This window comes from Dermacentor silvarum, chromosome 1, assembly GCF_013339745.2.
Source record: "Dermacentor silvarum isolate Dsil-2018 chromosome 1, BIME_Dsil_1.4, whole genome shotgun sequence".
Lineage (NCBI taxonomy): Eukaryota > Metazoa > Arthropoda > Arachnida > Ixodida > Ixodidae > Dermacentor > Dermacentor silvarum.
In genome coordinates this window covers 230,806,038-230,834,026 of record NC_051154.1, presented here as the reverse complement: position 1 = coordinate 230,834,026, position 27,989 = coordinate 230,806,038, and the positions used below count along the sequence as shown (strand labels likewise).

At 49.2% G+C, this 27,989-nt stretch overlaps 1 protein-coding gene across 15 annotated transcripts in view; it reads right to left on the bottom strand.

The window, feature by feature from the left end:
- The window catches only part of LOC119437638 (protein spitz-like), a 190,847-nt gene that overhangs the window by 39,827 nt on the left and 123,031 nt on the right, over positions 1-27,989 (bottom strand). The gene's annotated exons all lie outside the window — the stretch shown is intronic.

Below are 27,989 nucleotides of genomic sequence, written 5' to 3'. Positions count from 1 at the left end.
GTAAACAGAAAAAAAGACCACGGGAGAGGAACCTATGGCACGCGAGGTTCGGCAATGGTTTGCTTCGCCCCCCACCCCCGCAACACTCTAGGCTTGCGTCACCCACCCCCCCCCCCCCCTTCTGCCGTCCGCACTCCGGCGCGCAGCGACCTCGCCCAAAGCCGGAGGCTGCCAAAAAGCTGGGCACACTGTAGCAGTCGAAGAGGGCCGCCGTTTCGCTGAAAGAGACGTCGCGCGCGCCGAACGAAAAGCCGCTCTTGCCAGCGCGAGACGAGCCGCCGAGCGGAGGAGAGAAGGGGCGAAAAAAAAAGAAAGCGTCCGCCAATCCGCAGCGAACTGTGCGACTCGGAAGCAAACGCAGCGCGAAAAGAACTCGAGAACAAGCTCTCAGCTTATCATCATTCCGCGCCGCGTGTGCCAACAACACTTATCCGGCCGCATGGAATTCCCAGCGCACGAGCGCCGCTTTTGGCAGGTGGCTGCTTGTAAGACGTCGAGTAAACAAAACATGCCCAGAAAACACGTAAACACTGCGGCCGCTAGTCCGTCCGCGGAGAATTTCATCGACGCAACTGTCCGCAGCAGCTCGGCCTTGGGAGGAGGGGCCTAGCCAACGCGTTTTCTGGCGTGCCCTTAGCGACCCTCCACGAACCTCAATCGAACCTCAATATTAGATTGCCCGGACATGGGACCATAGTGCGCGCCACAAATGTATCTCCTCTCTCTGCCTGTTCGAGTTGCGACAGATCGCTGGGCAGAGACCGCGGTCAATGCAATGCTCTATAACCGGACCGCGACACTTCTTCAGGCGGTTGGCGACTGCCTTACGAAAACAGAGTAGGGGCTTTCCCACGGCAACCACGGTCAATGCAAGCACAACATATGCTATAAGAAACTCAGCACCGGCTGGAGCCGGTTGAACCGTATCTGCGATTCCAAGGTGCCCTACGTAGACGCTTATCGGTAATAAATGCAGTACAATGACAACGGTCGACTAACGAAGAGCCGGCGCTCCTACAACAAGGAAGATATTGCATTTTGAAGGATCCGAAGACTCGACTTGGAAATTCGCGACGTCCCCTTGACGTATACGGACGACGCGCTGTTGGTGCGCGAAATCCAATTAATGGAAACTTCGGCCTTCGTTTTCTCGGGAAACACTTCTGTAAATAATTGATACTTCAGTGTAATGTATAAACTGTCTTAGTGTCGATATTTGGTGTCCGTTTATTGACCACGCGTCAAGGGCGGAATTCACACTCGCAGCGCAGACAGGGAGATGGCGTCGTTGTGTGCACGCGTCCGCGGAAAGAGCTCGGCGGGCAAGGCGTTTCGTGTGGTCAGCAAACGAAAGCACTTGCTCGTCGAGCTGTTGCCCATTTACAGATGCCGCGATATGCCAACAAAGAAAATGACGGAACCGCCTCGACCTCCTTGGAAACGCGAGGAAACAAAGTTGAGTGGTCGCAAACCCCGCACGACACCAGACACACGATTCAGACGCCTGGCGAGTGAATACTTTCCTTCTGCTGCATCACGAAATATATAATGCTACCGCCGAAATTAACGCTAGCTTTATTGTTTCTCGTTACGGAAGTTTTAGACATAGCCACGCCAAAGTTATTGTCCGCCTTTAACACAAAATAATCGATTTCGAAAAAAAGCGCAGCCGGACGAAATCGAGACAACGCGTTGCCTACATGAAGACGCACGCAAAGCGAGCTTTGCCGACTACTATTGTGGAGGCAGTAAGTAGCAGGCAATGCTACGAGTGCGTAACTCAGTACACGTAAGTAAATACTCAAAGGCGTTTGCCGTACACTGTATACGGTGACACGCGGTTTCATTACAGAGAACCGAGGCTAGTCATTTTTGTCACATTAGCTGTTTTATCCTTGATCACTCCGCCCTGCTTATATATAACTGGCTCAAGGCTGTGCCGTACAGCAGGCACCTCTCGCCCTCATCGAGTCTGAGAATCTAGGGGATCGCGCGGGCGGTGGCTCTGTCTAATCACTGACGTGCGCCTAATTTCGATGCAAAAGGCGACCACGTTCCAAACGGGCGCATTTACGTTCACAAGAGAGAGGCGGCCAACATACGCGTCAAACGAAGCACACCGCCTCAACGACGATAAAAAATAATCAAGCAATAACAAAAAAAAAAAAAAAAAATTCACGGAGCACGCGGTGTTTACGGGGGATACTAACCTACGCTCGTTGCTACCCCCCTCTCTTCTTCACCCGAGGAAGGTGGCGATCGCAAGTGAAACGAACTCTCAAGTTATCGAAATGACCGCGCAGAAACCGATAGAGCCCAGGGTATCGCAGTCCTCGTGAAGGGCCTGCGACGCGTGGGACGGACCAAAGCGGGGGAAAAAAGGAAAAAAAAAAAAAAGGAAATAAATATTGCCGCCGGGGTGTTCACTCCCGCACTCGCAGGACGTATTGCAGGAATTTGGAGCAGCTCATGCGTTCGGGCTCGTTGAACGCGAAAACACGCCAAAAGCAACAAAGTCAGCCCCCGCGAGTCGAAAGAATGCAAAGAAACAGCGCTCGCAGATTATCAGGGCGGTTCCCAACTTGCAGGGCGGAGCGTTTAAAAGCCGGATCTGTTTCCCCCCTCTTTGCTTTTTTAGAGTCCGCTTTCGCAGCAAGCTTGCTCGCGAAGGGGGGAGAGGCCTCGACGACAGGACTTTGCGGCAGCGCCAATGTGAGACGGTAGATAACGTATAGCTTTAAAAAACTGCGGGCGACCAGAGAAGATCGAGAGAGAGATTGCGCATGATATAACAAAAGAAATAAATATCTTCAGACTTACGAGGCCTTTTGGCACTCCGCGTTACGTTCCACGCCGACGCATGGAAGCAGCATTCGTGGCAATGATGCAACAACGACGACGTAATCGATTTTCGTCGCATCCAAAGAGCGCAAAAACGTTCGGATATTTTTTTTTTTTTTTTTTTTTTTTTGCAGCCGATGCTGGGAACGCGTTTCCGACGAATTTCCGGCGCGGATTGAAGAGAACCTGCCCGAACCCACCAAACTCCTCATGGGAGAAACAGCAGGACAAAGTGTCCCAGCGCTGAGAGAGGCCTTAGCTCTGGAAGCGCCCATGGTGCCCGGTCTTGCGTTCGTTATTTATTTGCGCTACAATGGCTTCGTCAAGCTTCGAACCGTGCAATTTTTTAAAGTATTACTTATTTCCAAGTATTAAGTCGGAACCTAAACGAAAGAGTTTTCGAAGACGTAGAGGACGCACTGCAGGCCATCAATTGGCGAACGCTCCACAACACGCCCTGGACATTGGGAAAGGCGGGGGACGAGTGTGCAGTGGTTAATCGCGAGCACTTCTTGGGCGATCGTTGCGAAAATATGTCTCGGAAACCTAGCTTTTTCGTCATTTTGGGGTTCCTGGCTGGCTCGATTATGATGAAAATGTTGGTAATGAATACAAACGGATAGCAACGATGCTTCCTCCGGCAACTTCTCTCTGAAGCTGTGCAAAGAACAGGCACGTGGGTGCTTGCGATTTACTATCATGACGAATATCTGTGGGCGTCCCCTTTGAAAGCGGGTCGGCGGCGTATGCCACCACACTCGGGTCTCAAGTTCCCAGTGAGATTTCAGGGTCTTTCTGATCCACAATTCTTACCTCACTTCGCGCTTTCTCCTATTATCGCGCAGCGCCAAATCGTCGCTTTGATTACGTTCAATACGCCGATGTTTATACTCTATTGTCATTTCAAAGCCTAGCGATTTTTGAAGGCTCACGGCATTCGTGTCTATCTGCCTCTAAAATGAATGTACCGACACTAGCAGAAATTTGCCTAATTGTCTTTGCAGTATATTTGCGTGCTACGCCCCTATGTGCCACCAGTCATCACCACAGGTAAACTTCATTCCATGCATTCGCATTTCAATACAACCTTCCCCAGTTTTCCAAAAGCACCGTCACTGCCCTTAGAGTTGCCCAGAACTTCTCACACGTGATCTCCAGTCAAGTTTTCCTTGCTTGGGTTCACGTATGCGTAAAGCCACTCCAGCTTATGCGTATCATCGCGCTGACTTGAACAGTAGGAGCTCCAGAGGCATCAATAGCAGCAGTTTGTAAAATCTCAAATATAGGACAAATGATGCAGTATTCAGTGAGAAAAAAAGAATGTACCGCAGTATCACTAGTAGCAAATTAAGAATTGACTGGCCCGACATTCATATACACCACCAGCCATATTCTGTAGTGCATGATATGCAGAACTGAAGAAACACAGCAATAACAGCTCGCAGCACGGTCGTAATGTGCAAGCAAAAGCGCACACTACGCCGCGCCAACACTTCCAACCCGGAAAATTCGAATTTTCCCGATTCGAATTTTCCCGATACTATCAGTATGCACACCAGCAATAATACATACAATGTAAGCTACGCTTACGGCATATTGTTGCTGGCGTGAGTCAAACCTTCTGGGTCATGCGGCCACTGGAAGCCGCCGAGTCGATGTCACCAAGTTCGCGAACATCGAATCGGCGCTTTCCATCAGCCGGATAGACCGAACACGGACCGTGACGTAAGCGCACGGATAGCTTGCAACGCAGAGCGACGTCCGCATCGCTTAACAAACGCACGGATAGCGAAGCATACATCATACCGATTTGCCGCGTCGGTTCGAGCACCATGAAGCTGGAACAGCAACAGCAGTCCGGCGATTCGCAGCAGCAACACCGGCAGGCGCAAACGGTGGTACGCCGCGAAGACGACGTCGCGGCGCCGTCACCGGTGGAGGCCGTCGTAGTCGTCGACGCTAGCGTCGTCGACGTCGTGGTCGATTCGCGCAGACACCGACAAGTCGGCACCGTCAGCAAAGTCGTCGCATCCACCATTGTCGTCGTCATTGCGCGGCGCAAGCTCCTTCTCCGATATGCGGGGCCCGGCGCAAATGGGAACACTCCTAAAAAAAGCTAGCTACTACTACCGTGCGCCGTTAACACAACGTGACGGCGTCGGTAGAGTTCCTCGGTGCACGCGCTCGGAAATCCATCGGACCGCAGTAGTGGCGTTGTTCGAAGATGGTCGCACGGCATCCGACAGCAGACAGCGGCGGCACGACGCAGAGCAGCACGAGCACACCGTCCGGGCGCCTCCGACGGCGACGAGCGAACGCCGCAGTCACGGGCAACATGCCGTCGCCACTGTGCACGGGATTCCGACGGGCAGGAGGACCCAGGGCGCGGACAAAATACGAAAAATCCACAGTGGCCGCGCAACCGATTACGAGAGCTACGCGTCGAGGCGGATTCACGCACGCAAGGGACCGCAGGCAACCGACGACGCAAACACACAACTCGACGGCGCCGGGGTTCGCGACCGACTGATGCGCTTCGCCGGCAAAGCAGCAGCCGCGTCCGGCCGGCGAACGAACAGCGGGATTCGCAAGGTGAGGGGGGGACGACGAAAGAAAGGGGCCCTCGCGTGAGGAGGGAGGAAAACGGAAGGAGAAAGATGTAAAAGGCCACAAAGAGGCGGGAAGGAGAGGCCGCGGGACGCATGCGCAGAAGGAAGGCACGTGCGCAGACGTGCGCGCGCGAGCAGGCGCGTGCGGCGGCGGCGCAACGCCAGCTGGCGGCGGGCACAGCGCGTGCCCGCCGCTTCTCCCCGCCCAGCGCACGAAGAAAAGCGACGAGGGGTCGGGGGACCCGAGAAGGAACCGACAGCGCAAATCAAAAACGTCAAGCGCTTACAAAAATTCAACGCAAGAAACCGCACGCCAAAACATACAACAACACGCGAGAAAACGGTGGCAGACGACGGCAAAAGGAAGGTAACAGAAGAGCGCAAAACGGCGGCAGCACATCCTCCCCCCCCCCCCCCCCCCGGCTCCTCCACCAAACAGGGAAGAAAGAATGCAGAAACGGCACAAGACGCAGCCACGAAGGCAGATGGATAGTGCGCGTTTGCATGTGCGGGGGGAACGGCGGGGCTGTCTACAGTAGTGGGGGAGGGGGGGGGGGGTCAAGCATGTGCACCTAATTGGTCCGAGAGAGTATTTTTATACTCCCTGCCCAGGGCAGCTTTCCTCGGGAGCAAATAAAGAGCTCCAAAAAAGGAGCCCAAAATCCTCCTTGCCCGCGCCGAGCGGTACCGCCGAGCAGATGCGTCCGAATGTGCGTGTGCCGGGCGCGTGGCACGCGATATCCGAATACTCAACACTCTTAACCTCAACAGCTCCGCCGCCTCCCCCACACTCGCGCTTTCTCCCCCGCAGGTCCCGTTGTGCCCCTACACCTTCGACGCGCAGTCCGCAACTTTCTTCCGAACAGCCCCCCCCCCCCCCCCCCCCCTCCCGGAGCAGGCAGCGCGGCTTCCCCCGTGCACGCGACCTTCCGTTACGAAAACCTCGCTCCAAACTCGGGAACCGCGCTTGAAAGATGCGTTACCGACGCAAGCTTCTTTCGCGGTCCATTTTGACGGGCTGTTTGGCCACCCGACGTTTTACGTCACGGTCGTTTTCTCTCCGCGAGCAAACTGTTCACTTCCTCTTTCGCTCGGCCATTTGTCTCCTCGATTGCGAGGGCACCCCTAGGTGCGCCCCGTACCTTTTACCCGGGTCCGCGTAGCGGTCACGCATGGCTCCTGTGAGATGATCAGCTCGGCAAATGACATCGGAGTGTTATCTAAGCACGTCGGGAACTGTCGCATACGTCCGCGCAGTTGAGACAAGTTTCCGGAGGATGCGGCTTCTTTTGCCCTCGTAGTGAAGTGAGCACGAAGCCCCCGCAATAACAGAAGCCATATGGGACAAGCTTCAATCGCTGAAAATTGGGCGAGGATAGCTCTAGGTGAGCGAATTTCGAGAGTTAACGGTGTGAACTGAAAACAGTGTCCCGGTCGGAAACAAGGCGCCACGAATGTAGAACGTTGCATTACCGTTTTGCTGTATATCTTACAACGTTCAGAAGCCGAGAGGAGATTACGGCTTGCTATGATCGTCGGACACGATCTAATTACGGAGAAACAACCCCCTCAGCATCAGCCAGACAGAACATCCGGGACCGAGTTCCGCTATAAACAGCAAATCGGAACAAGCGTCAATTCGTAATGCAGCCCATGTTGAGCGTTTCTCGCTGCTGGACCCTAACTTGGGATAAATTTTGGCGTCCAAAAGATATATTCGGTCAACGAGTGAATAGAAATTTCGGCCACGGACGAAAATGAAACGCGCGATCGCCGCGCACAGCAGGTTAACTCCGCACAAATTGCTGCGTGCATCTGTTCTAGCTGAAGTTGACAGCTTTTAGTATTTCATATACAGCTAAGTCAAAGGACTTCGCGTTAACGTTGCGTGATCCACACTGCGCGTGCGCAGTACGTAGGCGGCGCGTGGGCTCTTGCGCGCGTATATTCGGGACTGGAAACTGTTTTCGAGATCAGTTCTGTAGAGAGGCTTGGCGTGGCCTCTGAGATCAACAGCGTAACAGAAAGGCTCGCGTGCCGCTCGATTTCGGAGTCCATGGGCTGCTACTGTTTGCTCGCACTTAGCGTTTTCACATCTAGGTGGCACTGGAATCGTTGGCGTTAGTTACAGTAACGTCGGTGATGTATACAGTGGCAATGCAAGTCATAAAATCAAGCTGTCGAAGTGGGTTCAGACCTGGCCGACGCTTAAATGATATATTTCTACTAACTCAGGGCATAGAGATTTCAACAGCTCAGAATAGACCTTTATTGATAAAGTTTCTAGATATTAATGGAGCTTATATACGACAAAGTAACAGGAAACTTTGGAATATTCTCAAGCCCGAGGACATAGATGACGATTTTGCGGAACTACTGAGGCAGATGCACAAGTAACTATTATGCACCAAGACTTAAAAATATACAAATGCCACGTACGTAGCTGAACAGAACCAAGGTAATGCTGTTTGCCGTCGCTTGCAGATGTAGCACGTATTGAGCAAGAAAAAGCTGTATCGGGAGTTTTTCATGCTGCTCTACAATTTTCTCATTCACACTTCATATAATTATAATATTTCAGAAGTTGATTAATTAAGACTAATTATTATTTAGGCGGATTGCAAAAAAATAATCTGATTATCTCCAAGCGACGACAAACAACATTACCTTGGTTCTGTCCAGCTACGCGGCATTTGCATACTTATATATCTTGGTGCATGAGTACAAATCATATGGGAAGGCCGGAAATGCAAAGATCTAGTGGAAATTCGCCAAGGACTGAAGCAAAGATGCCCTCCATCTCCATTATTCTCCCGCTTTATGTTCCGGGCATAGAGAAACTACTGAAAAATAGTAAACTAGGTTTTGATTATCTTACATACGTAATGGGTAAAAAGTGCAACAGAGCTAGGGTGCCTGGACTGATGTAGGATGACGAAAGAGTGTATTTACAGACTTTCGAATACGTGTGGCAATGAAGCGACCTACCTAGGCCTTCATATTACTACAGAGAAAAACGGTAATTATTATCTTTAAGGAAGAGGCGAGAAATTACGTGGTATCAATTCAACAAGACATACCCATAGTCATACAAATCATACCCCCGTTTTCTCAGGAGAAACAAAAGAATCCCCAGGAAAAACAGAAAGGAAAAGAAGGGGGTGGGGGGAAGAGCATAAATATACCAAGCCTTGTTTGTTAGTCAGAAACTGTCCGTGTTAACGGGATCTCATAGCAGTGCGTGCGTGCACGTACTTTGCTATATAGCGCAACCAAATTTATACAGAGTCCAATCCCCGCAAAATAAGTCCGTTTGGGATTATTGTCTGAACAATATTGGCAGAGAGCGCAGCGTGCTGCCGCAGACGTTGTTCATCCGCCTCGGAAAACGGTAACTTGCAGAACGTATATTACAACTGTCACCGTTCAGAAACGCAGTTACGGAGCAACTCATTCGGGTTGTTGTGTCTGGCGGTCCTTCGGGACACAGGAGGCCGGCGCCGACTCAGACGCGCCAACCTGACGCCCCTTTCTCGCGGCCGAGAATTGTCACCTGGGACTGAGGGATTAGCAGTTGGTCTCCGGGCTACTCATGCGTGGCTAAACGGCAGCGTCGCCCCTTGGTGCGGTCCCGTGAATTACCAGCGCCACCCGAACCACGACGACGCTACGCCGACTGCTGCCTTTCGAGACAGCCACCGCCCTACCTGGTTCCGCGAACTGACCGCTATGGAGAGGCGAATCTTGAAAGGGGCCCGTGTCTGGCAATCCCGGGGGAACGACATCAACGTTCGGTTCCCAAGGTGTCAACCGCTGCCTGTGTTCGGGGGCGACCTAGCAAGATTGGAGGCGGAGCCCGGCGGGAAACAACGACACAACACGTGCGGGATATGGCCACCTGATCAAAGACTGTCATTGGCTAAAAGAACTAAAGTGGATTCCCTCGTCGAGTGAAAGAGGGAAACGGAAGGGATAAAACAGGGGACTTGAGTGTTGTGGAGACGCTTGAGGCTTGACCATGTAGAGCACGCTTGACGATGTAGAGCACGCTCGACCATGGAGAACGCTCGGAGATGTAAGCGCTACCACATGCAAAGATGTTAGCATGTAGACGGCTCCAATATCATGGAGCCCATCTTGTAATATACCATGTACAGTGTATATAAAACAATTTTCTAATCTCCCTGGATAACTCCTCCTCTCGGCACCTGGCACGGCACCATACATGGAACATTCGATGGACCCGCGCACAATCGCCATTCGCAACAGTGGCTGGCAGCTTATGGGATCGGCCTGCGTTGGCTACATCGGTGTGGTGAGTGCTACGTGTTTGCTTCTCTTTTCGCCAGACTCAATAGCGCAGGTGACTAAGTCGTTAATGGTGTTTGATGTTGTTAGTGATTTTGTCGCATAGACCAAGAATAAAGTGTCTCGTGGGCTGAATTACTAGTGGGGAAGAAACACAGGGTGCACTGTAAATACGGATAAGTTTGAAATCCAGGAACTCCTCAAAAGTTGTGAGCCGATGGGCATTTTGGTTGGCCCTGCGGTAGGCAAAAGTCAACAATTGGAGCTTTTACAGAATGAGGAAGTGAGTTGGGAGAAGGCCGGTGAGGCCATGAAAATTGTTTTGCTGGGAAAGAGCACGAAGCGAGAAATTCTGCAATCTCCCTATGTGGTAGCGATAAGGACGGGCTTAGTGCCGGTGTTTGCTCTTCATGTCGCCAGAACTCTCTAGTACAAGTAGGTAGTTGCTAGGAGAGTAACTGTGTGTTTTCTGGCGGGCACCGTTCTGGAAATTCACCTTCTTTAAATAGCGAATTTTAGGAAGGGTGAATTTTGAAGGCAAACTAGATCGCTATGGAGAAATTCAGAGTGCAGGACCTACTTCTAATTTGCGAGGAGTTAGGCATTTCGGCCGACTCCGCAAAAAGGAAAGAGGCAGTTCTCGACGTCATGAAGGCAGAAGAAGTGACGGTCGAGGAAGCCGACGAGGCTTGGGAAACCATCGTTGAAAGAATGCAAAAAGCAGAGGAGTGCAAGAGGCGCGAGCGTGAAGAGCGAGAAAGGGAGCGCGTAGAACGAGAAAAGCGCGAAGAAAGAGAGCATGAGATAAGGCTTAAACAACTTGAGAACGATGGTCGTCGCATGGGTACGGGTAGGTCCGAGTTCAAGATGAAAAACCTTCTGCATCCCTTCAGAACGGGCGAAGACATCGCCCTTTACCTCGTACACTTTGAAAGGGCATGTGAAAGAGTAGGCTTCAGTAAAGATGTTTGGCCGCAGAAGTTGTTGACACTTTTACCATGCGAAGTTTCAGATGTGATTGCACGGCTGAGTAAGGAGGACTATGAAGTGTATGACAAGGTGAAGGCTGCATTGTTGCGCAGATATCGCCTGTCGGCAGAGGCTTTTCGCCAGCGCTTTAGGTACGCGAAGAAGGGAAACGAATCTCACCCGGCTTTTGCTTACGAGATTAAAGTCAACTTAGTGGAGTGGCTTAAAGGCGCACAGGTCTACGGCGATCACGACAAGGTAATTCAGTGCATGGCACTCGAGCAGTTTTATCGAGGTATTCCCGAGGAAGTAAGGCTTTGGGTGCAAGATCGGATGACAAATTCAGACGTAGACAGAGCGGCAGAACTCGCCGAGGATTACTGCACGCGCCGAAGTTTCCGCAGTACGGCGCGACGACTAGAGAGAAGCGACAGAGCGGGATTCAGTTTTGGGAAGCCAGAGGGTAGGAAGTCTGTCCGTAGGAATTTTAAACAGGAGACTTCAAAATTCCCAGGCACGCATCAAGAGAAAGATGATGACGCACCTAAAGTAGAGCAAGCTACGAGGGCGCCCGCTCACAGTGCGCGCGCACTTGAGACGCGGAAAACAGTTGTCTGTTACAACTGTGGAGAAAAAGGCCACATGGCCAGGAGTTGTGAGAAGCAGGTGGTATTTGCCACAATTCAGGACTCCGATAAGAACCTGCATCTGTTGAGGCCTTATATACGAGAGCTTTCAGTGAATGGTCGGGTGTACAGAGTATTGAGAGACTCTGCGGCAACGATGGATGTAGCTCACCCTAGCTGTGTATCTCCCGACGATTTCACAGGAGAGTCCGCTTGGATTCGGCAAGTGGCCGAAAAGCGAAGCGTTTGCCTTCCAATAGCGAGGGTGGTGATCGAAGGACCTTTCGGCCAACTGAGTACGGAGGCGGCAATTTCGGCCAGCCTGCCAGATAACTTCCCCTATTTATTTTCTAATAGGTCGGAGCAAATGCTGAAGGAACGAGGAGGATCTTTCTCCAGTGAAGCAGCTCCAAAGTCAGAAGCACGTAAAGAGACTCGGAGACTCATAGGCGTGTTCCCTATTGAGCAGCGGTCAGAGGACCATGGGACGATTCCCGAGGCAGCTGCTAGCGGTAACGAACCATACGTGTCAGTAGCCGAATGCGAAGGGAAGACAGTTACTGAAGAGAGCAGCGGTTTTCCCGCTTCAGAAACCGAAGGCCCTTTAGGCCAAGTGTGTACGGAGGCGGCAACTTCAGCTAGCCTGCCGGAGAAAGTCGCCTATTTTTCGAATAGGTCAGATCAAGTGCTGAAGAAAAGACGTAAGCGCAAAGCGAGAAAGGCGGACGCGGTTGAGGCGCTCAGAATCAAACTTGCGAAGCGCCACTGCGACAGCGGTAAATGCGCAAAGGTGAAGTCCCAGCCAGAGACTGTGAAAAAGCGAAGGAGGGCAAATCCTAAGCTTAGACGTTTGCTGAGATCAGGGATCGGCGTGACGCACGTCGCGAAAAAGAGGGTTTCGCGAAGATCCAGGCGTGGTAACAGTCGCCTAAGCACATCGAGTACAGCCCATCGTAAGCAGAGGGACAAAGGGAAGCGTCCTGTAGGCTGTTACAATGGCCGATCACTCGCAGGGGGAAAGAAAAGAGTCTGCCGAGCAGATAACTGGAAAGTGCGCGCCCGGGTCTGTCAGTGTATCGCCCTCCCAGTACTTAGAAGCGGCTGTTCGAAAGTCGCAGCTACAAGGTGTGTCAGGCAAATTAGTGGGTTTTGCCTTCTTCGCGACGACACCTTGCGAAATCCCCGGAATGCGCGACCCCCTCGAGTGCGTTTGAAAGATAGGGGTGCGTTTGCGGCCCGAAAATAGAGAAAACAGGAAGACGGGTAGGATTTTTTTCTTCTTTTGTTTTCTGTCTGCCCGAGATTAGTTGAGTTTTGATAGTTTGGCAGGCGTAAAGAATGCCGCAGTTTTTTTGGTATGTTGTTAACCTTTTCGGCTCAGGTTAGACCCACGATTTAAAGGGGAGTGTTTACGCGACGACAGCTATAAAAGTAAAATGCAGAATGTCAGTTGCATATCGTTTGGCATGTCACGCGCAAGTTGCGCAAGTTAATAAGCTCCGCTTTTGCACGAGTTTGTAATAAGTCGTAAATAGTTTGCCCATCTGTTGGCAATTTCGGTATTAGGTAAGGATTATGTAGCTCTTTTGTGCTAAGTGTTACAGAATGTGAATGAGTGAAGGCCAGTTCTCCCTTCGCCTTCCTGATATGTGGAAGCTCTAATTCATAATTACTTAGCTTCATTACATTAAACCAGATGGTGTCTGTTTCCGAAGACACATCATCGGAAGTTTTTTAGTACTTGTCCGGATCAACGAGCACCTTGTGTTTCAGGGTTTTCTTTAGATAGGGGGTTGTCAGATTTTTGGAATTGGTGAAGTCTGGCGATGAGAGTGGCTTGCAGTGGCGCTTGCAGCATTGTGTGTGGCTGACAAAGGTCGCTCCTTGGAGCTTGTCATCTTGCATTTCTGCAGCCCAGTCAGAGCCCACCTATGAAGAGGCCTTTGGCGGGAAGATCATCATTCCTGGAAGCAGCGGCCCCATGGCTTTGAGCGAAACAGGCATCAAACCGGCCGAGCTGCATGGAACAACTCGACCTCCCGATGCATCATCTGGCGGCGGGGGTGCTGTTGTGTCTGGCGGTCCTTCGGGACACAGGAGGCCGGCGCCGACTCAGACGCGCCAACCTGACGCCCCTTTCTCGCGGCCGAGAATTGTCACCTGGGACTGAGGGATTAGCAGTTGGTCTCCGGGCTACTCATGCGTGGCTAAACGGCAGCGTCGCCCCTTGGTGCGGTCCCGTGAATTACCAGCGCCACCCGAACCACGACGACGCTACGCCGACTGCTGCCTTTCGAGACAGCCACCGCCCTACCTGGTTCCGCGAACTGACCGCTATGGAGAGGCGAATCTTGAAAGGGGCCCGTGTCTGGCAATCCCGGGGGAACGACATCAACGTTCGGTTCCCAAGGTGTCAACCGCTGCCTGTGTTCGGGGGCGACCTAGCAAGATTGGAGGCGGAGCCCGGCGGGAAACAACGACACAACACGTGCGGGATATGGCCACCTGATCAAAGACTGTCATTGGCTAAAAGAACTAAAGTGGATTCCCTCGTCGAGTGAAAGAGGGAAACGGAAGGGATAAAACAGGGGACTTGAGTGTTGTGGAGACGCTTGAGGCTTGACCATGTAGAGCACGCTTGACGATGTAGAGCACGCTCGACCATGGAGAACGCTCGGAGATGTAAGCGCTACCACATGCAAAGATGTTAGCATGTAGACGGCTCCAATATCATGGAGCCCATCTTGTAATATACCATGTACAGTGTATATAAAACAATTTTCTAATCTCCCTGGATAACTCCTCCTCTCGGCACCTGGCACGGCACCATACATGGAACATTCGATGGACCCGCGCACAATCGCCATTCGCAACAGGGTTCACCGCGGATTGCCTATACATAGTGTTTCCTCCGTCCCGTCCCGCCATTTCTTTCAGTGCACATCCAAACACAGATCTGCTTCCCACCCTCTGTCGCCTATTCGGGCGCCTACCCTCTACTTTCTCAGGTGCGCTCGGAGACACGGCGCTGGCCACTGGTCGCGCCGGTCGACGCTCCCGTGATGTTTCTAAACTATTGGAGAGCTGTACGGATACATACATACAAACTGTGTTTCTGTAGACACGCGCAAGCGCAGCCCTGTAAATGCAAGAAGAGATTCGCTTCCGCGTCCACGCGGTCTCTGGATTACGCTCCTTCCACTCGCGTCAAATTCTCGCCGCTCTCTACTAAAGCCCCGCTTCGAGCCCTCCGCAAACGGCGTTATAGCACGACACCGGCGCAAGACGGCAGCTCAGCAGCGGCCTTAGCGCCGACGCCGTGCACGCCCCGAGCAGCGCAACTGGTAACAATCGTGCACACATGGCCTCGAGGCTCCCCGAGGAGTGCGCGCAAGTGGGGGTGGCGGCGGCAGTGCATGGTGGTGGGGAGCAGTGGCCGTCATCCTTCTTCGGGTCGGGTGGTCCCAGCCGGGAGGAGGACGTCGGTCGCGACCACCGTGCCGGCGCGCCACGGCGTCGGCCGTCGCTGCCCCCCCCCCCCCCTCCCTCTCCTTCCACCTCGAGCGCCGAGACCATCCTCATCCATCTTGCGACCGTCGCCTGGACGGCGGACAGCCGGTCGCCAGCGGTAAGGGCCTGTACACGCTCGAGCCGCACATCGCCGCAAGCCGCACCGCCCTCGCGCGGTCCGCTTAAAATGGCCGCTCTGACGTCACGAGAGGCGGTCGTGAACTTTTTCCAGTATGCAGCATGTATGCGGTGACCGCACAAACATGGCGCTGGTTCGAAGCGAAGCGAAGCGCGAGGCCTAGGCGCCTAGGCTGCTGTGGCAGTTTGTTTTTTTTGTCGTTTTCGTGTTTTTGTAGGATCATTGCAAGATTTATCGAGCACTCGCGGAGATAATCGTCGAACGCAGCAATCCGATGTACCCTGCCTGACCTCTTCAGCGCGTGCGATCGTCAACGGCAACAGATGGAAATGTGTTGTGTTTACGCGAGCGTCGGAAGCAATGAAACCGGCGATTTCGTGTGTGTTGGGCCGTATTTCGCTTGTGTAGTACCAGCAGTACAAACGCGAAGGCCATCACATATACGCGCATTCTAAGCATGACACATGCATTCAGTACGCGCCAGAACGAAAATAGTGCGGTCGCCCATCTCAGCGTATGGTGTACCTAGGTGTTGTGTGTGCGCGCTTCATCGCGGCGAAGCTCATACGTGTATGTGCATTGTGCAGTGCTGGTTTGTGTTTAAGAAGTGACCATATGACCTGTAGCGATTAGCTTTATTGTCGCGTCATCGCAGCCATTCGTAATGTGCTGTTTGTGCCTTGCTTCATGTGAGCTGTTTTGGGGGCTGCGATGCGCCTTGGTGACCGCGAACACGTACAGAGCGTTTGAGTGCTGGGGTTCTTACTGTACGAGGTGAAGGGTACTGTTATGTATACGTGCAATGTGTCGCAGTGGTGCTAGGCGTATAAGTATTCGTTTTATGCGATATGCATATGCTCTGAAGTGAACCGTGCATACAGAACGGTTTGTACAGAACATTAGACCCAAAATTCAAGGATGCCAAAACCAAAATTCAAGCAGGCGGAAACAAACCGTACTTGTACACATACATTGAAAAATAATGAAACCTCCTTCTCCTTGGCCGAACTTTCTTGTAGCTAAGCAGCTGCTGAGTTGGACACACACTACAAGCTCTTTAGGGTGCTTTTTATGCATGTGCTCTGAAGTAAACAGTGCAGAAGCACTGCTGGTCGTTTGTGCTCTTTGCATCTCAGTATGGGTTTTGTATCAAACCAGCTTTCCTTGCTTTGTACACGTGTTGTTTGTTTCCAGTGTTGTCACTGCACATTTTACTCTTTACGAAGAGGGGAGGCTAGGGAACAGCTTAAAAGTTATATCACTGCTCCACGTATTGCAATTATTAATTTTGTGCTAGGTGTCATGTGCTGTAATGTAAACAATGCAAATGTGCTGCTTGCTATTTTTTGCGGATGTGACGACACTGCAACGCACCTTCTCTGCCACTGCCCAACCTTTCATGCTGAACAATGTGCTTTGCCAGTTATACTCCATCTCAGTAGTTCCTTGCAGCACTGGGGCAGCGGCAGGGCTTCTTAGCCAATAGGAAGGCTGAATTCCCCTCAAGATGTGTTCATCCATGCTGCGTCAGCTGCTCAGCGTCTGCTTGCCATCCTTTCGATACATCAGCCACTGTTGGAGCAGTGACGCAACAAATGTTCCTACGTTGTAACTAAAGGCTGCGTTTCCATGAATGCTACTGTTGGGCTTCGCTTCATCGACACGCTATCTGAGCAGTTCAATACAGCCTCCTGAGCCAGTTTTAGTAAAAGTGAACACCCTGATAAATGTTCACATGCACCGTGCCATCTGCTCAGCGTGTGTTTGACGTTTGCTCACCACTGTCATCACATACCGTACTAGAGCAGAGTAGGAATTAATGATGCAGTGAACAATGACGCATTCGTAGCGTTCTGCATCGTCAATGCATCACCATTGCTACTGCTGTGGTGCCACCTGCTAAATAGAAACCGAACCACTTTTACTGCCTGTGTAGTCCTAGCAGTGTCAAAACAAACAGCTGATCTCAATAAGAACAAGAAATACCTAATGCTTTGTCCTCAGCATGAGATGAGACTACGCAGTGATGGATTTTACCATTTATTTATTGCTTTCAGGGCATACAGCTAGTAAAAGGGCAAATTGAGATTGAAGCGGGTGGTCTGGGCTGCATGGGCGATGCCATGTTGCTGCGTAATCACGGTTAGGGTGGCTACTGATGTTACCAGTGCTAACCGCCACAGTAATTCATCGTACAAGACGAGCATGCGAGAAGGGCCTAACATCTGTAAATCTTTTGTGAACGTCACCATTTAGCCTGCACCAAAGGAAAACAGAAAGCTAGGCAACATGAGAAACGTAAGGCGTGGAATTGACGAGGGAACAATGTTTAGCTTCATGCACCTTCGCAACGATCCATCTCCTTACATTAATTATCTGCCATCATGTCAACAAACTCATTGCAGTTCGACTTGTAAATGTAACATGGATGTATTATGTTGTTGTCGTGATCTAAATAAAAAAAATGAAAGGTGCATTAGGTGTTTTGCAAAAAAAAAAGAGAGGAGGTGAACCCTCATTTCTTATATGGGAGTAGGCAAGAGAGAAAGGTCCTTTGCATTGCTGGTTGGGCAAAGAAAGAATGCCTCTGTGCACGAAGAGCAGGTCACATTCTTGTACTACAGATTCTTTGCTTCTATTTCGGCTGCTACTATGCTGTTTTAAAAAATTCTTGTGGTAGAATACTCCTTGGAGGACACTTTACAACTTTTATAGTATAACTAAAATTTTCCACAGGGCCCTGGTGAACGGTCCTCTTAAATTTCTGAGGGGCCCATCAAGGGGTTGTACTAATTAGATGAGTTGTTTCTAAGTAAACCTCACATTGACAAGCTTTGCAAAAATCTCGGCAAGGCTTGTTATATTCTGCTCAAGAGCCGAAATTGTTTTGATACAGAAACCCTTCGAGAAATTTATTTCAGCTTGTTCCACAGCCATCTGTGGTACTGTGTTACATCTCTCGGCCATTCATACATTGAGCCATTTATAAAACTTCAAAAGAGGGCTGCCCACTTTATGACTTCCTCACAATACAATGCTAACACGACACCGCTCTTTCAACACGTACACATTTTACCGTTTACTTCATTACTAAATTTTTAAACTCTTGTAATGGTTAATAGTAGCATCGTTACTGACTACCCACTCTCTGCTACCAACTTTACCGAATCAGGACGCTGTGCACGCAGTGCACTAAAACAAAATTTTCTGGTTCCAAAGGCTTGTAATGTGTGTGGTAAACAGAGAATTTGAAGTGTTGGAGTAGTCGAGAGGAACGTTCAGCCCACGAAAGTTAGAAATGCAGCTAATTTTCAGAGATAATTAAAACAGCATTTTCGTGATCTTCTTTCGTATGTTTATTAATACATTCAACGCTTCCTTTTTCTTTTTTCTGGTGCATTTTCCTTGTAAATGTTCAATGATACCGTTTGCATTTTGAAGATTCTTTGTATTGTATTCTCTACTTCTAATGTAAAGTGCATATTGTTGCTGAGTTTAAGTACATGTGTCTGTGCTAAATTAATTGCTTTGCATCCTCTACATTTTTTATGGTTTGCAACTGGCCTCGAGCTAGGGATCCCAATGTATTTGTTCACATTATGTTTTACTCTGTATTGAACGCAAGAAATAAAGTTTAATTCAAGGAAATATTTTTCTCACAGGGCCCCCTAGCCTGGAGCTGCAGCCCCCTTAGCCCATAGGTTAATCTGGCCCCAGTAGTAACTAGTATCACGAATGCAAGTTTTGGCTTGCCATCCCTTTTATCAGGTTAACATTGATTTGCACAGCAGAAATCTTAACATTCATTGCATGCAGAAAACAGCCTTACATCAAAGGACGCAAGTAACTTGTGTCCTCAAGAATCTAAACCTTGTTTGGGGTTTTCTGGAATGAAAGCAGTTTAGGTACCTTAGTCTGAAACTCTATTTTGCTTGACTGCAGCATTTATCATGGATGGGAAGTGGGTGTTGTGACAGAAAGCCAGTGTGCACATACAAGAAAAAGTACTGCAATGCCGCTCAAAAGTTTTCTAGGTGTATTGTGCAAAACCACAATTAATGTACGGGAATGACATGACAGTGGTCATAACTTAAAGCAATGGTTCATTACAGATGGGGTACACATGTATGGTCACATAAACATAATGGTGCAAGCTTGACATATAAGTTATAGTCCTTTTTAAGATACAAGTGGCATGGTGACATACCGGGAATCAATGCTTGTTATTTCTTTATTCCAAAAATTATCAGTTGTACAATACTTGTGCCCCGATACAATGACGTATCTCTGAATCACAGATGTCACATCCTATCTGCCGTGTGAAATACTTTGCCACATGAAATGGAAATCTCATTGACATAATCAGTTATAGATTTTGCATTAGTTTTATGCTGTTTCTTGCAGTCTTGTCTTTCATGAGTACTTGCATAATATGGAAAAGGGTACCTTGACATTCTAAATGTTATCTATATATGACCACACAACTATTATTTTTTCCTAATCAGAGGAGGCTCTCGTGTCATTATATTAATTGAACTTCTTTAACAATGAATACGCGACAGGTACTTGCATGTGAACAAGTGTATGTAGCCTCCCAAAGGCAAGCACGTTTACGAAAGTATCTTTCAGTCATATTGGCAAGAAAACTTTCCCATAGGCTTTTTTTTCATGCGAAAGGTGACCACACATTTCTTGATCTAGCAGACTGATCTTTTATGCTACAAGTCTGTGCTGTTTTCCTTGCAACGAGTAGTTTTACATATGTCTACAACATGTAGGTCCTTCATCGGCTATTCTTTTTTTTTCTACAACTTTGATGTTTTCTTGGGAACAATATATTGCACGTTTTTTAAAGCTAGCCATTCAGAGGCCATTCTTTCTTGAAAAGCTTCTTTGCAGCCAGGCTCTAAAGTTGTTGATAGACTGTTTATGTCGATTTTTTTACGTAACAATCAGTAGTCTTGCATTTAAAACTTATCCTTTGTGCCCAATATTTAGCTCTCTTTTTGCACTAGTTAAGGTGTGGTACCCAATTTTTTTATATGAAAATAAATATTGTTACTACAGGTACGTGTGTTGTCGTATGACTATTGAATATTTGATAAATAATATTTTATTCAATTCGTATTTGAAAACGTTTACATTCGCCCACCTTTACTTCTTGTACAATGCACAAAGAGGCACGCAAGCCATAGTGGTGCTTAATGAAGTCTCTTTTTGCTGCATGTAATAGTGGCAAAAAGCAGCTTCTCACAGGGAACTTGAATGTGTTGTCTTGTGTATTGTTCTTCTGCCATATGTATTCTGAATTGATAATTATATCACAGACAGATATATAACCTCTCAATGGAACAGACATTTATTTGATACACATGAACTCGCACCCTGTTCAGCTGGCTTTCAGTTACGCTGATTGTGGCCAGCCTCTATAGAGTATGTCTGCAATGTGGTATGAGGTTATGTGTGCAGTGCTACTGTTAAGCCAACTATTGTTCTCACAGCAATGTATTAAGTAAGGTTATTGCATAATTATTATTAAAAAAAAGACAGCATTAGCCCAGGTTTTAAGGGTGAGAAAATGCTTGGTGCACTTCACCAAGCATACAGACAGCATATAATGTGACTACATACCATGTGCTAGTTTGTATTTACAAAGTGTTCGCAAAATGGGGAAGGTGGCAGTGAGACTCCTTGGGGAAGCAACACTTCAGTTGTACTGATGGTACGGCATGACCATATAATTTCCTTATTGCTTGGTTAAAAATATGGTGGGTTACAACCTATGAAATGCCACACCAGCAAGGCTGAACATCCATCCTTACTTTTCAGTGGCTTAAATACGCCACTGTGTTGTTGAGCCTGTGTTGTTGAGATTTCGAAATATCGCCTCGTGTGCCACGTTGTCAAATGCCCCCTTCAGGTCTAGCGCGAGAATGGCCCGTGGTGTGTGGCAGGGATGACAATCTCCTTCTTCAATTGCATTAGCACGTCCTGGGTCTCAAGATGTCGTATAAAGCCAAACATGGGGTCTGGTATTTGCTGGGTTTCGTCCAGGTGTTGTTGGAGGCATTTGAGTACTATCCTTTTCATGATTATGCTTATGCATGATGTGAGGGATATCAGCCACAGGTTGTCAATGTGCGGGGACTTGCCCGGTTTGGGGATAAAGCGTACTCCAGCTGTTTTTCATTCTTGTGATAGCTTGCGTGATGTCCAAAAGTCATTGAAGGGGTCTAGAAGCGTCTCTAGGGCCTGACCTCGAAGATTCTGGTCGGGTCCGGGGGCACTGCTTCGCCGGCTTTTTTCATCAATGGAACAACGACATAACACAGAACGAACAAACACGAGTGCTGTGTGACACGGTCATATTCCATCATGTAATCAATTGTACGCTCACTTTTAACTTGGCAGCTACTAAAAAAAACGTAAGTAAATCAACAAGCCGTAGTTGAATATTCACTCGCGTGCTCGGTGATGATGAGAAGTGACTTGTCGATCTACACAGCTGTATTCCGCGATAATAGATATGAGTATGTTAATATACAGGGCGTTCATTTTAAAGTGTTACGGAATTTTTAAAAATCGCCTGTGGCAGGTAGCATAATTCTTATCGTTGAGCTGGGTTATTCGATGAGGTGGACATTAGTAGCACAAAAAATCGAAACACTTATTCAAGTAACAAAAAGCTTGCAAGGTGAGCTTGCAAGACGCATCCACTTGAAATGAATTTCCAGGATGACGCCAGCTTTGAGATATTATTTTCCAAAGTGTGGGACGAAATACATGGGCATTCCAGTTACTTTAGTGCTTCAATGTATAAAACAGCATTTTGGTAAAAAAGTAAGTGGAACAACAGTGCATTTTTAGGGCGAGTTTGATGGCACATATCTCCAAACTGGCGTCATTCTGGAAATTCATCCCAAGTGGATACGCCTGCCAAGCTCACCGGCTCCAATTCGTAAATCACAATATGCGCTGTACAATAATTAACTAAGAAGTTGATTAGTCATTTTTTAATTAGTTCAATATGGGATTTCTCGTGTTACTGATGTCCGCCTCATCGAATAACCCAGCTCAACGATCAGAATTATGCTACCTGCCACAGAGGATTTCTAAAAAAATTCTAGAACTTATAAATGAACACCCTGTATAACGCTGCGGCGCTACAGCGTGCTACGCTGTTGCTGTGACAAATCCCTTGTTCATTGGCTTAAAAACGCACGCGCGGTCTTGCAAGCTTTCGCTAGCACATCTACAAAAAATGCGCCGTCACGCCGCACACAACCGAGTACATAGCGATGTATGTTGTTACAACAGTATGCGGTAGCAATGATTTAAAAAAAAAAAAGAAGAGGAAAACGAAAAAAAAAAAAAAAGGCGCAGGTAAGATCACTGCATAGTGTTCGAGAGGTGGCTCAGCGCGCCAACACAACACATGCAGTCAACAGAGTATGACAGTGCAAGAGTTTTGCGTTTTCGCCGTGACGCGGAAGCTTGAACCCACGCCGACAAAAATATGCCAGTGTCGTCTGCTGTTGACGATAGTTGCCGACTTAGAACATCTTTGCCCCGCCTCTCGGTTGCGGGCTCTTAACATACGTCGCGTCCCCAAATCGGAGTGCGGATGCCGGCACATGCGAACCGCTCGAGCTCACTAATCAGAAAATTACCTAATAAGAAAACAAACGTAATAACAAAATCCTGGCTCGGGCCGAAATTTTGCTGGTCGCCAGCACACAAACGCTGCGACCGCGCTGTTGCATGTTGCCAGTCGCTGGTTATCTGTTTTGCCAGCCAGAGGGCGCATGCGTACGGCACCGCTCGCGCCGGTCCCAGCGTGAATCGAATTTTGTGCCCGGTTGCTCCAACCGCCCGCTGTCACGGAACCGCCAGCATGCGGTGCGGCTTGCGGCGATGTGCGGCTCGACCGTGTACAGGCCTTAAAGGCATGCGTCCGCATGCGTCGTACGCCCTACCCCTGCAGGGCACACATACATATAGTAAGCACAACCCCCCCCCCCCCCCCCCCCCCCCAATCAATCCGTCCGATGCGTTCATTCTCCCGAAGTCGAAGGTGGAAATAAAGCGATGGTGAGAGATACACGCGTCAAGCAGGAAATTTGCCATAATCGAATTCTTTTTGACACCTACACGTGGCGACACGGCTACCAATGAAGATCAACAAAAAAGGGCAAACCTCGGTCGGGGCACGGCTGCGGCATACTGCGAAGCAGCTTCCCTCTCTGTGTGCGATGTGACGTGCCAGATGATGTGCGTGCGTCCTCCAAGCTCTTGTATCGGAACGCGTTTGTCCGCGTGAACTGGGAGCCCCGCGATATAAGTGCACACAAACAGCATTCCAGTTTTAAAGCTTCCTCTGTAATCACATCAGCGAGTAACGAGAAAGGCGATCGCACAAAATCGCCGCAAAGTTTAGCCAGACGGATTACCAACTACCCCGCCCGCAACAGCAGGATAAAACTGGCATATATAGTAGCCTTGTCAAGAAACGCCCTTTTTGACCTAAATATTTTATATCGATGCGTCCGCCTCTCACCAATTTCTAGTTTAACAAATCTTAACTACAACGGCTCCAGATTTAAACCAAGACACAGGCGATAGTGCTCAGTATCGCACTAGTGTAAAGCGGAGCCCAGATAACAATCATAATTTAAAAAAAGAAAAAAAAAACGGGGAAGGCAACTCAGAGTTGTTATCGTCTTGTACAGAGTGTGACCTTGTTGTGTCAGGCGGTCACCTCTCTAGTTAAGAGTGTACATACACTTACGCACTGTTCTGTTTGGTGCGATACTATATACAGTATGTTATTAACAATCCAGAAAAGTACTGCACAGCCCCGACAGAGAGAAATACATGCTGGTGGTGGTGATTCACTTAGGTTCAGTAATATTTAGGCTAGACAACCGCCATTCCACTAAAGTGCATTATTTCGAAGTAGGGCACACGCACTATATATCCTACAAGTTGTCACTTCAATTGTTGTCAGCTCGAGTCAACTACGATAAGTCCGCGCATGTCACCGAGCCCGCATAGGCATAAAAGGTCACGTCAAAAACAAGGACCCGTATTCACAACAACGTTATTACGCTCTAACTGTTGGTAAGAGCAGATGCTAGCCAATCATGACGGTGGCCATATTATTAAAGGCAGTCGGCCAACAGCAAATAGCGTTTAGCAACGAAAATATTTCCGAACTCGGCCCCCGATCCAGCGTTAGCGATAAGCAAACGTTACACGACACGAATTACTCGTCAAGTGAACAACTCAGCGACGATTACTTCCCGTCGGGGAAAAGATCATTAGTGTGAGCGAACGCGCATCATTTTTACGTTTCCCGGAATTTTTAAAGATCGCCTTTATCAGATAGGAAATTCTTGTCCTTGAGCTAGATTATTCAAAACACATATTCAACTAATTAACAAAAATACACAAATTAACTTCTTAATTACTTCACGACAAATATTGCAATTTACGAATTGTCGCCGAGTTTGCAAGACGTATCCACTTGAAATGAATCTCCAGGATGACACCAGTTTGGAGATATTATTTCACAAATTGTGGGACGAAGCAGACGGGCGTTGCAGTTACTTTTGTGCTTCAGTTAATAAAAGAGCGTTTTGTTAAAAAAGTGTAACAACAGTGCATCTTGACGGCGAGTTTGACGACGCATATCTCCAAACGGGTGTCATTCTAGAAATTCATTCCAGAATGACTTGATTGACGTTGGCAAAGCATCCAATGTTCTTATACGATTCGGCCGGGCCATCATCACTTTGGCACACCGTCTTGCGGAAACGCTGGCCTAACGAATTCGACCTGCTCGCAAAAGGCGCTGCACGATCACGCAGTTTACTCAGCGTCAACCACGGCCATAAACGGCCAAGGAAACGCTCTCAAAGTTCTACTCCTTGATTGACACCCCCCACCCCAAGAGATCCAATATGTAACGAGGGTCGCAAACTACATCTGCCCTGGCCTTGGGGCAGCACGCGACGAGGTGTCAACGGGAGAGCAATATAGCTGCCCAGCGACGCGAAACTCGCGCGAAATTATTAAACACACGTTTTCGCGAGCGCTAATACACCGAAATGCAGCGAAACAAAACAAAACGGACGATCGTTACCTTAAATCATTTATGGAGAACAGCCCTGCCGGGATGTTCGCGACGGGCAGCGACGGGCCAAGGCCCGGCCGTGCGATTACTTCCCGACTTGACGGCGGCCTACGCTCGAGACAAAAGAAAGCAGCGTATAAAGCGCGTTTACTAATGTCACGGACCGACGCGAAATGGGCACAAACACTCTCAAGTGAACATAGGCGCTGGGAAGGATGAGGCGGTACACACAGCCCGAATGGCTGTGCTCGCGTTCTCGTATGTCGGCACGGGGCAAGGACATGACCGCTCCCGTGCACACCGAACTCGCTGTAGATAATTTAGACATTCGAGTGAATGAAGTTTATTCGGAGTTAATAGTGCATTATTATTATTATTATTATTATTATTATTATTATTATTATTATTGCGATAGCAATTATATGGACACTCAAAAGCAGATTTCTGCCGTCGGCGTCGCCGTCGCCGTCGCCGTGAGGTTCCGTATGACGTCATTTGGAGATGAAATCGTCGCCGCGCGCCGAACGCTGTATGTGCGAGTGAAAGGGCGCGAGGGGCGCGTCTTTCACGGGGAGTGAACGCACGGCGGAGAACAAACGCGCGTTCTGCGCCGTGCTCGCTTAAGGGCTGCAGAAGTAGGCGTCTCTTTTCTCCTTTACAATCACCATATATGTAGAGCAAACGCGCCTTCTTCGGACGCGCGAGAGGCCGTGGGGGAGGGGGAGGGAAGAGAGGCGACGTTTAGCTGCGGCACCAAGTGCCTATTTATATCAGAGGCTCCAGCAACAGTCACCAACGCCGCACGCATTTTGAGCTAACGCGGGCAAAACGCCGATGGCGTCGACAACAGTTCTGCGTGTTGTTGCTACCAAAGCCGCTCACCTTACTTCGTATGACATTGCTGTGTTGCTATCGCATTCATTGCTTCGCCCTTAGGGCGAAACTGTGACATTTTTTATTATTATTACTGCAATACAAGTTTTAAAAGAATAATAAAACGACTTCGTATAAACAGAGGCCCGTATTCCACGGCGCCCGCTGGGAAGCAGCGACACCGAAACAAATCGTCGCGCCACTTAACGTACCTGTTGCGTTTCAGCGTTAGTGCCCTTACCATTACCGCCACTACCAGGTGCCACCTAAGCATCCGTGGAGCAGCCACTAGGAGACGTGCAGCTGGCACACAGCTATGTAACGCTATCACGCCTGCTTCGACAGAGGCGCAAGCAAGATTGCAAGGACACTAATACGGCACACGTAAAGACGTCTTTTGCCAAAACTCGCCACTTCGGCAAGCAGGAATCAGCTGGTACACAACTAAGCAATCGGTCATATATTATTCAAGCTCACGGACAGTTATTTAATTACGGAAAAAATAAACGTTGCAAATGCGGAGTTGGAGTGAGTGAGTGCTACAGCAATGATCAGTGTGGCCAGACGTCATGAGGGAAAGACGAATTGCCAGATACCCGTCCGATGAGGAGCGGCCGGAGCGCAGAGGCGAGGGTTCGATGTAGGTATACACAAATTTTTGTCCCCCCAAAGAACAGAAACAAATCACTGGCATCTTAAAAACACTCCCCCCCCCCCCCCCCCTTCTTTTCCCTTCTAATCGTCTCTAATACTACCTATACAGTGCTCTGGCTCCGTCCCTATAATATGCGGAGCAAAATACATTGGCCCTCCGCGTATAGCATTTCCCCCGATATTTCACTGCTTACACAAAAAAGGTCACCCTAGATTACCAACAGACAAAGGGCACATTGTTGTGGTGATACATGCTTTAGTTCTATCCGGCAGAACTATTTGCACTGCTGCTGCGTAAGACACAGTTGTCAACGTAATTCGCACAATTTAAGCATCCCCTCTTAAACGCCTCGACTATGAAAGTAAAATTGCCGAGGCACCACCGAAATATGCTGTTCGTGCTCTTAAGCGAGCTACACATGCCTATATGTATAGCACGGATTGGGCACTTCAGCGTTGCGGCAACGCGGGCAAAATCTACGCGCGCGTCCTAAATGACACGGGATCGAAATCCATGAAATAAAAAAAGGAACCGCTCTTGCGCCGCGCAGCTGCACACATCGCGTTCCCACAGCACTTTGAGGGGTGTCCTCCATTATTGTGCGATCTCAGAAATTAGTGAACCCAAAGTTTGGAGGGGCTATCGCCAGCCGCAAAGAGAGCACAAAAATTCGAAAGGCGCACAATGGAGTTGGGCCTCTTATCGGTACGCAGAGCCCTCGGGGACGATATTCGTTAAACTCCCTACACTATAAGTTAACAGAAAAGCAACCGCCGCCTCGTTTACGCACGTAGAGCTGCACAGTCTTCCGCCGGAGCGGACATTTCTTTGTTATTGCTTTCTTAACTTTTTTTTTTTAATTGAGCAATTACAATGAGACAGCGCGCGTAAGACGCTAAACTTCTACCATTCACTGTCAGGGCGCACAGCGTAAACGCAAGAGGTCCCAGAATACCCGGCCTGCGTGTTTCCATGTTCACCAAGCAGCCTGGCCCGTTCCAATGAATGCGATCGGCTGCTTGTTTTCATCGGGGAGGGCGAGAACCTCCTCCCTGGAATGTGGCGCGGGAGTATACAAAGTCTGCAGCGCCTTTGCGCGAGGGGTTCGCGCGCAATTACCCCAGTCCAGAGAGCACTGCAGGCCCAAAGCACGCACTGCCTACAAAGCTGCGAGAAACCGACCGGCCCCGTCTTTTAAACAAAAGCCCTCAACGAGCAGTCCGGTTGGAAGCTGGTCCGCCAACTCTCGAGCCATTGGCATCATGACCGCTCTGCTTTGGCAAATAACACAACACGACGGTGGAGAGAAGGGTTTGAAAATCCT